Here is a 13,732-nt window from a genome sequence, read left to right on the forward strand (position 1 = left end):
TTAGCTTGCTCCCACGCTCTTGCGTAGGCTGGAATGTCACTGCCGTCTGATGTGTTACTGTGTTTGTGGAGACTGATGGAGAATGTCAGACTAAAAAGGGAGGAGAATGATCTCTGCTGCAGAGCAGTGTTTTTGCTTTTTCTATTTGAAGAGCTAATTATACAACATTTTCCTAATTTTAGTGAACTGTAATGGCAGATATTTGCAAATTCTAGCAATAGATTATATAAACCATCATCCTGTGCATTCAAGTAGTTCAGAATGTGTTTTTGTTTGGTTGGGTGTCTTTTTTTTTTTTTTTTACAGCTTGATCAGTTTTATAGTCTTATAGGAAGACTTGAAAAGAAAAACAAGGATCAATTTTGCAGTAGAGCTGTCAAAAAAGGCAAATCTAGTTTGCACATGTGTGGATTTCGTGGGGCTAAATCTGAGAAATCACACACCTGATTTCTCTGACAAATAAGAACTTTCTGTCCCTTTATATTTTTAGTTGAAACTGATGTCCTTGTCAGTAGCCCAGATGATACCAGTAATGAAACTGCCAACCTTGTCAACTCCACTGGGCTAGCTGCTAGTTTCCCTCGAGGTTTGAGGATCCAGGACAGCCCTGCTAGCAGACTCCCTGGGGCTGTTGCTCTGCAGCTTCGAGTCCCTGGCTCTGAGGCAGCCTAATAAATTAGGTCTGACTTAAGCCAAAAAGTGCAGTTGTTTCTGGGCCCTACGCAGATATATCAGCAATCCAGGTAAAAAATTAAGCAAATCTGATGATGGCCAGTATACTTAAAACATAAAGTTTATGGATCAGCTCTTCTTTGAAGAAACTCGGTTTCATGTGAATACCCCTAACTAGTTCTACATTTCAAACCAGATCAGGCAGATCTTGAATGGTTGCGAGAGCTGGGCTGTGCAGCATAAGGTGTGCAGCAGCTCTGTGTAGCTAAAGAGGCAGTAAGATGCTCAAGCCTATCAAACAGATATACCTTCACCTTTCAAACCAGATCAATTTAGCTCAGTAGATATTTGAAGCAGAGAGACCCTGTCTACATTTTGAAGCTTATGCAATTAAAACATATTTTTACCACATTCCAGGTAACTCTTTGACTTGACTTTTGATCATCATCTACTATGACTCAGGGAAAGCAACATGAGCTCGCTCTGCGTTTTTATGGCTGCCTCTGTGGCTTTCCTTGTTCTCACCTGAATCTGCGTACTCAGAAGATGAGACAAAGTGGTCCTACAAACCATCTCTGGACCGAAAGACTAAATTCTTTTTTTAAACTTCATCCTTCCCCATTATTATACAGCCTGCCAGCCTTTCCACTTCCTCTTTTTGGCTGTAGTCCATTCCTGTAGCCTTCATCATCTCTGTTGTCCCACCTTTTCAGAATTCACTTGCTTTATAACCTGTAGGTTTCCAGAAACAAACATTTACCAGCTACATTTTCCTGTTCTCCCCAGTACCTGCAAGCAGGTGCTCTTAAAAGGCATTCTTTAAAGAAACTGAGAATAACAACTCCTTTGAAAGTTTAGCACAGTTTTCTTGAGGTGGTTCAGAGTATTTCTGCTATTGAATTCTGAGGTAGTGCGTGCAGTATATGCATGCTCTGTCTGTGTTGCCCTGGATGAATATGCCATTCAGCATAATGATGTAAATTTAAAATTAAAAAGTAAGAGTTTTATTTCTTTAGCAGAAAATTAGAGGAGCTGAGACAGCTCATTTGGCATGGCAGCATTCCATTGAGCTGAAAGGTAATTTTCAAGGGACTGCATCTTTGGTAAGTATTCTTGCAGCAGTGGGGTAGTGATTTTAATGTGCAGTGCTGCATTTTAATAGCCAATTGAGATGGCTATTAAGATATAGCACTGTACATTAACATCACTGCTGCACAGAGAGCAACTGGTGACTGCTCCTCAGATGACGGCACTCTCCGCACTCTGCTTCTTAGCAATGGTTTTCTTGGTAGTTCCTCTGATCTCCTGCAAGGGAAATAAAAATCATTATCTAGTTAATATTTCACACTGTGTTGGGCATCCAGATCCCAGGGAGAGAGCACGGGAGACTAGGCATGTGATGCTGGGGGCGGGAGCAAGGCAGAGGAGGAAGGATGTGGGAGGAAAAATCCCCTTGTGAAAGGATCATTCCTTGGTTTTCAACTAGTAGACTCACTTTGGCTGGGTGAAAACCTGGTTTGCTAACCCTGCGATATGGGACACGGTGCCTGGGGGGAGGACCGTGTAGCAGAAGTATCTGTTTGTAGCTGAAGAGGCAGTAAGATACTGAAAATTCATAAGACCCTGAGAAACACGAGAAACTGCAAGGAAGAAGATACAGCTGAAAAAACATACATTCTTGAAAACTTCCCAGAAACGTTTAAGAAAATTGTTCAGCTTTTCTACTCTTTACACTTTAAAGAAGCTAATGCACAGTAAGGGTCTAATCAGCTACCTACCATATGATTAGGCATTTCCTCACCTATAGCTGTTTATTCTGATGTGAAAAGGTTTTGCTTACTGCCAGTCTGTGCAGTTTGCAGGCATCTCTCAACTTTTGCATTGCTGAGCCTCTTTTCCAGTGAAAAGAACACCGATTGTACCTGAACAGTCTTCCTTGCAAAAACACAGAAATCGCAGGAAAAGGGTCTGTGACATTGCATGCTTCCATCTCCCAAACAATAGTTGTGAAATAACTTTCAGAATGAGGAAAAAAAAATTAGTCCTAGTAACATCCTTCTCCCCCTAAGTTTGTGTCCACAAAACATGTGGACTGAATCTGCAGATAGCCCAGGATAGGAAAGGATGCTGTTGCAAAATGTTTGCATAACAGAGGGAAAGGTGTGTTCAGAAGCTCCCTTGAATGGCCTTACTGTGTCTTTTCATCTCTGCATTAGCCATAGGAACAAGCTACAGCAGTTGTCTATCTTATGACTTAGTTTTTGAACACTCGTTTGAAGCAGAGCTGCAGAGGACACTGACTAAGATCAGTAGCTCTGCCTTTCAAATTCTTGTAAATTTGTGTGCTGTTGAATAGAAATGTTAACAGATGTTTAAAAACATGATATAGAAACTTCCCAGGAAATCGTGAATTGCTTTGGTAGAAAAAAAACATATTGCTGCTTAAAAAGAAATTAGTATCTGTGAATTCGCATCATATTAATTCCAAGAGTGCATGAAACTCTTCAGGATTAAATTACAGCCTAAAACTTCAACCTAGAAGTGCTGACATTTTTGCTAAGCATTTTGAAGGACAAAGTGAAGTTTTGGCCATGTAGAAATAAAAATAGCAAAACAAATATATTCAAGAGAAGATGCACAGACACACAGCTGTTTAATACTAAACCTGCTAAAGAATATATTAGTGTTTAATTGCCTACCTGTTTGTACTCTGTAGTATGATAGCAAATCCCATCAGCTGTGTGAGCCGCCTTACAGTTCTCTGGGTTATGAGAAGCCATTTGTAAGAATAAGGTAAAATTAGTACGGTAAAACTGTATTTTGGTGTTTTCATTGTTAGGAATTTGTTTACCAAGTACTGTCTTTCTGTTTAAAATATTTCACAAATGCAATGATGAAAGTCTTTTTAACTTGAAAGACTAATTAAAACTGAAGAATATCTACTCTGTAAGCACCTTCTATATGGAAAATCATAGATGAATTTTATCTTGTTCAGTATCTGCAGTATCCCCAGTGAATTAGTGACTGACAGTACCAGCAGATTAACGCTTAACTGCGTAGAGTGATCAGAAACCTGGGAGAGAGGAAAAAAGATGAAATGGTGAAGATTTGGAATATTTTTAAGTTATTCTACTGTAATGATGTTGGTTCAAGAAATTTTTTGTTTGTTACCAAGCAAAAAGAGATGAAACATTCATATTCTTTGCTGTGTGCCATATTCTGCTGTTCTTTTAATTTGTAAGATACAATTCAGGAGTGTGTACATTCTTCTTACACGCTATCTTTAAAACTATGAGGAAATAGAGCAGCAGTTCAGCATTTTCATGCTGATATGCACCACTAGAGGCCATCATATACCTCCTTAAATATTAGGCAGATATGCAAATTATTCTAGAGATGATGTGAATACCCAGTGAATGTAAAAGTCTATATAAAAAGGCATGGGAAAACTTCTGATTTGAGAGAAGACTTTATCACAACTGAGCAGTGTGAACACTATGTCTTCTCAGGCCTATTCTAATTTATTCAGAGCACCTATACTCTCTCATACATTCCTGCATAACCTTTTAGTAGATCGAGTATGTGTGGTAAGTGAACTCTGGAGATGGTAGCTGTTCTGTGCAGTCTGCCGATCCTGTAAATCAGTAGATGCAGTAAAGCTTAGAAAATAAGATGTGAATCTTTTAGGTTGATTTCAGTATGTTTGGATTAGAAATTAATATTTTATTTTTTCTTTTTCCCCCCTCTCAGTCTTCCCATCTGGAAAATGGGATGTCATTCTTGATCCCCCACAGACTACTTATCAGAATTCATTCATGAGCTAACATGTAGCTACTCCTTTAAGTAACTGACTGATATGTAAAGCAGTCTTTTTATTGCACAGAGATAATCTTTCGATTCGTAGAAACAAATGACTGACTTTATAGATGAGGAATGACAGATAGCATGATTTTAATGTGGGGAAAAAAAAAATAATTGGCATTCATCCTTTACAATCAAGAGGTGCTACCAAAAGTAGTAGCACAAAAGGGTGGGAAGTAAAAGAATTAGTTTTACAATGTGTTTGGATGACTTTATGAGGTGGCTATGATGTGGCATGGACCTTATCCAGGAGATCTCTTCTAGTCCTTTGGTTTTCAGTTTCGCTTCTTCACGCAAACTAAACTTTCAAAGAAATGTTAAGTTTATTTTACTTTCCATTTGAAGACTTTATGTATGTTACTTTTCTTTATATACTAGACTATTAATATATGAAAGCTTTGCACATGTGTTTGAGAAGTAAATAATTATAAGTATTGCATTGTCTTAACCAGGTTGGTATGCAGTATTTCTCATCAAAATGTTGAAAGCAGGGGGAAGATCAAGATAAATCACAAACATCAGGTACTACTGTAGTACCTGCAAACTACTTGTCTCATACTACAAGCAGCAATGTACACACTCTACAGTGTATTCAAATATTTTTAAAATAAGAAAAGGATAATATATCATATGTAGCCAAAAATGAAAAACATTGAGTATAACCAAAGTGATGCAAGAAGTGTTTTGTCGCAGCAGCTCATGCTAATTTCTGGTTTTTGGGGGGCAGTCTATTTCATAACTCTTAGTGGTTTTATGAAAATGAATTTATGCTTCAAAATTACAGTGGAAGACTACTCAAAATGATAACCATCCCAAGATTATTGGGAAGAAAATAGTCAGGCACAAGAAGGCACTATAGAAAATCATGTATTTTTTTCCTAGATTCAGGAAAAAAAATACAAATTTTACAACGCTCCTCATCATTGATTAATCTCTTGATAAAATAAACAAAATTTAATATGCTATTAATCAGATGAAAGAAAAATGTGATAGAGAAGATGCTAACAGGACAGCATAATTCCCTATCCAGTGGCTTCTAAACCGATGAATAACACTGAATATTATTCATTCGGTATAACCACCATGTGTAACTTCACTTCAAAAAGCTAAGTGAAATCTCTCATTTCTATATGAATTATAAAACTATTTCTATATGAATATATAAACTACATAATAGTTTTGAACTAAGTTAATTTCAGAAACATGTTTTTCCTCAGAGGAGTTAAAACTCTATGTTAATAGTCTTGCAATTTAGCTTACTGTATTATTTTTTCAAATATGTACAATATTCTTCATTTTAAACAGGATTCCCAAACTGATATTAGCAAACTGATGCACAACATACCGTTTGGCTTTTTTTTCAGATCTTTACTGCTATGAAAACATGGAGATTTTCTGCCCATGCTTTGAAGTCCAGCACACCAGGATTGCTGAGAAGGCAAGTCTATAAAGAAGGTCCACTTCCCACCTTGGGGATAAACCATAAAAGAATGAAAGGTGGGTTTAAAAGAAACCTATTTGATCAAGTCTTGAATAATCTCCATTTCTGCACTGCCTGCTTTTCCTGGGCACCTGTGCAGTGTGTCCTGAGTCACCCAGACTGAATGGAAGTGTGGTGCAGACATCTGACTTGGTTGTACTCTAAGTGTGCTTAATGCTTCCTTTCAGAGCTTCTTGTCTTGGCCAAAATGGTGCGTTTCCAGTCTGTAGGGCTTCTGGACCCAAATTGGCACATTAACATTTCCTTCCACTGTGTAAATTTGTCAGCTTAAATGTTTGTCAACTCCAAGAGGACTGAACCATGCTTCACTGTGTGGTGTAGACATGTGATTTTAAGCATGTTGCTTTTCATCTTTGTGACTCAATTTCTCACCTGGGAGATGGTGATAACAATGCTAATGTCTCTCATTATTGTCTTGCCTATTTAAACTGTAAGCTCTTCAGGGCAAGGACTGTCTCATACCGTATGCCTTCACAGAGACTGGCAGAATGAGTCACTGATTGCATTTGGGGTCTCTTGGTGCCACTATAATTAAAAGAGAGACAATAATATTACAAAGAAAGAAAAGGAAGAAGGTAGGTCTGGTACCAAGAGGCTTGCAGATTTCCTGGTAGCAACCCAAAAGCAAGAGAAAAGTTTATCTCCAAGGAGAATCCTTGCTTTTTCAACTTTTCAACTCCAAATGTCATATTGGTTTTCAAACCAGTTCAGTAGTGGAACTTTGCAAGCAGGGCAACCCAGAAGCTAATGAGTAGTATTTTACCATTACAGATCCTAACTAGAAGAGAAGGGTAAGTAGCTTGAGCTATTGCGAGGGTGTGGGTTGGAGAACAGATCTGTTTTTTTATATAATTGCACCCACAAAATCAGTGTTGCCTCCTTCCTTAGAGGATGAACAGATGTTTCTGAGAGTGGATGAGGTGTTTGCACTCACGAATGGAGAAAGGCAAGCTGATGTGAGAGGCAGAGGCTGATTCACATTCTGCTGGAGCACATCAGTTGCTGACAGATCTGTATTCTGTCCCAGTTAATGGGAAGAAGTCTTTCACCATTCATTTTATGCAATAGGATAAGAAGACTAATGAAAGGTATTCCTGTGATTACTAGAGATGATTGCTGAAATATAGCCATATATGCTTATATATGCTTTGGCATTTCTAAATCCATGCCTGTCTTGAGAATGTTCCTAAGGTTTGGGTCCAGCACCCATTTTGCATGTCAGCTGAGGACTGCCCTTTAGAACTAATATTCTTCCTTCATTCAGGACTTGATCAAATGCATTATGTACAGTAAATTCCTGTTTACACCTTGTCCTTCTTATTGGAGTCCTCAGATTGCTTCAGCATAGTCTATTTTATCACTGGCTGATGTTAAAACCAAGAAGCCTCTTCTGTGTCTAAAGAAATATTTAGGGCAAAGTTAAATTACTGAATGTAACTTTTCTTCCTAACTTGGATGGAAAATTATTGTTTATATGAGAAACAAATAGTAAAGAAGTGAAGTTTAACAGAAAGAGCTGGCTCCGTTCCCTACTGGAGGTGTGGTTTTTCTTAAAAAGGAAGGATTGGTAATGGCTCCAATCCTTCCCACTCTCAGCAGTGCTTGAGCAGGCAGCATCTACTTCTGCATCCCACAATCCTGTGCAGCATAGCTTTTAGGCAGAGGGAGGTGATATGTAGCTGGTTTCACACTCTTCTCCGGAGAATTTACCTGCATTTTGGAGACTCTGCTTGTAGCTGGCTACAGTGGTGTCCCTATGATTTATGTTCACGTATTTAACAGCTTTCTTGCCTTTTGGAATTTATAAGATTACGTAATTATCTCTATCGCATACTTTGATTTTTAGGAGGATAACTTAAACTGAGAGCCCAGTCTTGCACTGGTAAGACTCAAAGTGATAGAGTTGCAAATTATAAGTCTGGCTTCTTCATGAAAGGTTTTATATTATAGTTCAGTTTGATACTCAAGAAACAAAATATTCCTTTCCATATTATTTCTAAATGAAATAAATTTCAATTTGTTAAGCAGCCTGTGGCAAACGGAACATTTTATGATTAGCAGTAGAAGCTGCCTTCAAATCCTCATTTTCCCATCAATTCCTCCTTATTCTGGAGGAAGAAAAAAAAAACAAAACAAAAATCTTAGGAAACATACCTACTTCAGTTGAAAGATATGCTTTGCTTTTATTTTTCAGTTGTGTGTTGAGTGGGCAAGAGATAGATACAGTGTACATGAGAGTTTTGCCTTTTTTTGTGCCCGCATTTACAAAAAAGGTGACAAGTGTTTAAGTGGAGTGGATGTAGGCTGGGAAGCACATCTCTAGTCATATACATGTTCTGTTTGTTTATCTAGAGGGTTTGCTTTCATCACAGTATTTGGGAATCGTATTGATACTTCTATAATCAATAATACTTTTTTTTTAATTCATGACCATAAAAGGAGAATTTATATGCCAAGTCGTGTGACTATAAATGAAGGCTATAGAGATTTAGCAAAGCGCAATAATAGTACCCCTGGCTCCACTAGTCATGAATAAGATTTTACTCTGAATTTCTCTATTGTCTGACGGCAATAGCTGCTTTAGATTTGATTTGTTAACCTGCAGCTGCAGCAAGTAATATCAGTTATTTGCTGACTCCTTTTTTTCATAATTTATCTCCTTCTCTAGATCATTATGGCTTGTTATTTTCAAGATAGGTTTCAAAGAGTAAGGTCCAAATTGTTCACAGGATCTAAACACAGGCTTAAGTTAATATTTTACTTTTACGGGAATTTCTATTGATTTCAATAGAACTACTTATTATGCTCAAAGGTGATTATTTTCTGGGTCGGGGCTAGTATCACATAATTCTTAGGAAAAGGACCACATTTATTAGGTTCTCTCTAGTTAATAAGGCTCAGTTAATTTATCTCTGTTAGATTGGCAGGCAGATTCCAATTTCCGCAGCATTTGGAATTTGGTAGTTTTGTTGGAGTTCATCCGTAGAATAAATTTCAATTTTTAAAAAGCAGTTATTATCATGTACTTTTATTTATCTGAAAAGATCTTCTTTTAAACCCATAAGAGCTTAATGCCATAATTGCTTTTAATGTCTTGGCCAAATGTGAATTAACAAAACCTATGGGAAAATGTGATTATCGGCATCCTTAATTGTAGGGTGACCCATCTCTTTGTAAATTCCGAATCACCTCATTGTATTCAAGTCCTACATAGGTACTACCGCTAGGAAAGGTACTATGGATCTCCTATAATAACAATAATAAATGTGATGGACTGGTTAGCTATTTTTTCCATTTTTATCACACAACATCTACTGTGCTTAATAACTATATAATATTTTACCACATGTTAATAGGTAAGTAGACTCTGAAAGCATGCGCATCTTCTGTGAAAAAAGTTCCAGCTAAATCTATACAATGAAAAGGCAGGGAATGAACAGCATAGGAAAGCTTCTGTTTCTGGCTTTCTTTACCCCATTTGAAAAAACTTCTTTCTCTAAGGAATCCCTGATTATCCTAATAAGCTTTCACTGACTGACTTGCCAGCCAGGCTGTGAGCCTTCATGGGTAAAGAATATCATGAATTTATAAAACTCAAGTTTTTGGAAACACAGTCTCAGGTTTTGTTCTGCTCTTGTCCGAATATCTAATCCAAATCAGTATTAGTAAAATTTTAGAATCACTACTGGGAATAGAGCTGCTAATAGTGTCATGAAATGTTTGGCATTACCCTGTTCAGACTGGACATGGGTAACATCACAGTTGTCCTTCTTTCTCTTAGCCTATACGAGCTTTCTTCTCTTGGAAACTCAGGTTTAACAGCCAGCCAGAGGGAGATCTGGTAAATCTGCTCTAAAGCTGAAATTCATTCATGATGCAGGCAGGATAAACACCTACAACTGGGTGTTCATGTTCTTTCAGTTCTATACAACCACTAATGACCTTCAGGGGAAACTGGTTGTTTTTAAAGTGTGTTATATTGGGCACAAAAGCCACACTAATTAGTTTTAGAAAGAATCATAGGGAAGAGCAGCGACTGTTAGGGTAAGGAAATGCAATAAGCAAGGGTAACATGAATGTGTTTTACTAAGAAAATTACTGAAGCAGTTTACCCAGAAACTGTAGCCATTATCAGAATTCTTAACACCCAGAGTTCTCATTCTCTTTTGTAAGCATTAATCATATTTTATTTTTAACCAGAAACCTCAAAGCAGAATTAAATTAAGTGAAACTTTAATAATGAAATTGCATACAGTATTATTCAGAAGTTATGCAGAGAAGCTTTAATATACTCCATTAGGCAGAGAAAAATGTTGAAAGGATATGGTTAATGTTCATCTGCAGTCAGTTTTTCTTATTACATGAATTTTGCTATTGACCTCAACGGGAGGAAAACCAGTCTCTGCTGAGGTAGTGTAATAGTGTGGGTTAGTCTCCTGAATCACTAGAAAAGCATTATAGAATAAAGTCAAATGGAATGGTGATGCCTGTTCTCACACAGGAAGGAAGATATTAATTAGAAAGTGCAGAAGCATGGTTGTAGGGCAGACCTGGGGCCAGCATTTGTGTGATTGGCCTCTGCCAGGGTGTCGGGATGGCACCAGCAGAGCAGAAGGGAATGTAGTGATGGAGCCAGGTACTCAAAATCTTGAGCCAGCTTTGCCAGCCCAACTGGGGCGGGATAGTTGTTCCCAGCCAACTTCAGGTGAAAAGGCAGTGGAGAGGCAGGGTTTAAGCTCTCATCTCAAGTGTTCTGCACAGGGTTGCACGGGAAAGGAATAGGGAAGAAAGAGTAAAATTAAAAGAAACAGAATGAGGTTTTTTTGGTTTTTTTTTTTTTGAGGATGAATTAAACTGGGCTTGGTGAGGTCTTGAAATGACTGGAAGCACAGTGGGGAAAGCAAGCAGCTCTAAGGAGCACTATGTCTGAAAAAAGGTATGCTCCACTGAAATGTGTTACGGCATGTCTACCACACACTTCAGCAGTGTGTAAAGTACGTGCTCCTTTTTAGTAATCAGCTTGGTGGCCCTAGCCAGACCCTCCGTCTGCTGCCTTCTAAGATTTCTGGCAATGATATAATTTTGAGGTTTTAAAGACTTTTCTCCTTAAATGAAGGGGGAAATTACAGTATTTTTCCAGAGAACTGAAGTTAGGTTTCACAACATTCACATCACTTATACTGATATCTCCAACCTGAAGAGAAGAACATCTGTAGTCCCTATATTTACCAGACTTGTTTGTTTATGATTTTATCTTGTTCTTCTTGCCGAATCTTACAGAGAAACAGAAAGGGCACAAAAAGAAACCACAAAGAAATGCTGTGCACAGGTAAAGCACTTCCAGTAGGGTGGCCCTGGAACTACAGCTTTGAGACAGGGACCTTGATAGAGCTTCACTTCAAGCTTCTCTTCGAGCTGAATAAAGATGCTCTCTCTGACTTCTGATTGCTAAGCAAGGATAAGAGAGAAGACTATAATTTTCAAAGAGAAAGAAGGTACTCAACCGCTACTGTGTGCACATCTAGGGAAGAAGGTAGTAGTGTTTACAGCTGCCAGGGATGACTATGGGAGAGCATACTTCCCAGCATTACTGTTGCACAGCAACTGTTAATGGGAGACACAAGATGGGGCTTTCTCACTGAGTTTTAATGTCAGAATTCCTCAGTCTCCATCTCCGTTTTATTAGCAGTAGAGCTCAGCTAATACCAGTAAAGCTGTAGAAGTTAATGGGAAAAATATGATCTAAGCAAGTAATCTGAGCAAGTAAACTGAGCAAGCTACAGTTGCACTGGCAAGACAGTATACCTTTGGAAAAACTGAGTGTGTGTGCAAGGCATTCTGCAAATTTCAAACACTTAATGAAATACATTTAAAAAGATGGGGTTTTCGCTCCTCTTTTCCTGCCCTGGTAAAAATCCTTAAAAATTGTAACAATTTTGCAATGTAGTTCTCTCCCCATCACATATATCAATAATATGGGTTATTGGTGTTCTGATATCCAAAATGGCACAAACGTAACCACTTTCTTCCCTGATAGATTTCAGCTGCTGTTTTTCCCTCCTTTCTCTCTGTCCGTACTACTAAGAGAAAAAGATGAGACGTTCAGTGATGACTAAACAATAAACAAATCCGAAACCTCCAAAGAGGTGGAATTCACAAGTCAACTTGAACAGGAAAATCTGAGTTTCCTGATATTATATGAGTGTTTTCTTTCCCAGTTAATTGAACTCAGTGTGAAGGAAAAGCAACTGACTTGGAACAAGCAGTTGACAGTGCTTCATTTTTGTAGCTACTGTCAATGGCCTAAGTAGTGATGAAGACAGAATGCTGAAAATGGGAAGAAGACCAAAAAGAACTAGTAACACTTTTTTTTATGTGGGAAACAAGATAGATGAATAATAGGAAGTAGGCTGTAACACAATGATAGAAGAGGAAAAAAAAAATAAAAATGCTGATGCTAGTGATAAATCAGTAATATCACTATGGTAGTTACAGAACTGTTCTTTATACTGATATTAGACCTACTAATAACTCCCAGCAACATATTGCTCTAAGCTCTTTCTTCAGATGGTATCTTAGGCAGCATGTGTATGAATTTTGTATCCCATGAGAACCATTTATTTTTTTATGTTAAAATCAAACATCATATTCTTGTACTAAAAAAAAAAACCAAACCAGGGATTGAGTTAAAGCACTTCTTTTTGTTCAAATGAGAGAAATTGCTTAAATAACACCCTTGAACTGTGAGACTGCAAAAGTTTACTTTGAGGCTATACAGTGGAGGAAAAAGCACCATCTCTCTTACTCTCTCTAAAGTTTCAAATACTTCTTTTCACATATAATGACTGAGATTCCTTGTTGGCATTAGGACAGTAACTTTGTCATATTTAAAATATGCAATCTATATATAAGTTACTTTTTCAAATGGTTTATGGCTCTGGCTTTCCAGATACAGCTGTGATTTAACAGATCAGCTGTTATGCAGATGTCATGCAAGTAAGTGGCATTGCTTGAAGGTTAAATGTCTTTAAAGTCCCAAATAGCAGTAACAATGGTCGAATAATACATGCCTTGTGAGAGCTGATTCTTCTTTCTATATATCTTGATAAAAAGTTGGACTACTATACAAGCAGTGCTGAAATACGAAAATATCAAGAAATCATCTTGTAAAAAGTTTTACATTTCTATTTTGGAGTCCTTACATTTATGACACAGCTGGTGTCCCTCAATATGGCATAAACAGATAAGATTGTTGACTGCTTTATCTGTTACCAGTGTTTAGAGATATCTACTTCTTTATTTTAAGAGTACAACTAAAATAAGCCTATAAATGTAAACCAAGTCTTTTATCATGTAATCCACAGGGCACGGGAGGAGCCTATTGAAGAAATGAACCTTTTGAGTTGAATTAGCCTGGACAAAAGTATTTGGCCTGAAATTTGAAGTAAAAGGATTTTTAGCATCGGTGGAAATTCAATTCCTAGGAAAAAATCATTAACAAACTGATTTTGCTTAAATCATTGTCTTAGAAGAAGGAACTTTTCACTGCAAATGAGATTGTTTCCATCCAGTAGGATTTTTTTTACTTGGGGTTTATTTGGTGGGGCTGTTTTTCCTCCCAAAAATTGATGGGAGAAAAGCAGTTTTTCTTTAGCCAAGTTGTAAAGTATGAGGACAGATATGCATCTGTTAAAGCTG

At 37.5% G+C, this 13,732-nt stretch overlaps 1 long non-coding RNA gene across 1 annotated transcript in view; it reads left to right on the forward strand.

Moving 5' to 3' along the window:
* Window positions 1-13,495, forward strand: part of LOC115610853 — a 91,029-nt gene extending 77,534 nt beyond the window's left edge. Inside the window, exons 4-5 of the long non-coding RNA XR_003992362.1 lie at window positions 5,898-6,030; window positions 13,399-13,495. This is a non-coding gene — a long non-coding RNA (uncharacterized LOC115610853). The remainder of the gene's footprint in view (window positions 1-5,897; window positions 6,031-13,398) is intronic.
* The last annotated feature ends 237 nt before the right edge of the window (window positions 13,496-13,732 follow it).

The sequence above is a fragment of the Strigops habroptila genome, chromosome 7, assembly GCF_004027225.2.
Source record: "Strigops habroptila isolate Jane chromosome 7, bStrHab1.2.pri, whole genome shotgun sequence".
NCBI lineage: Eukaryota > Metazoa > Chordata > Aves > Psittaciformes > Psittacidae > Strigops > Strigops habroptila.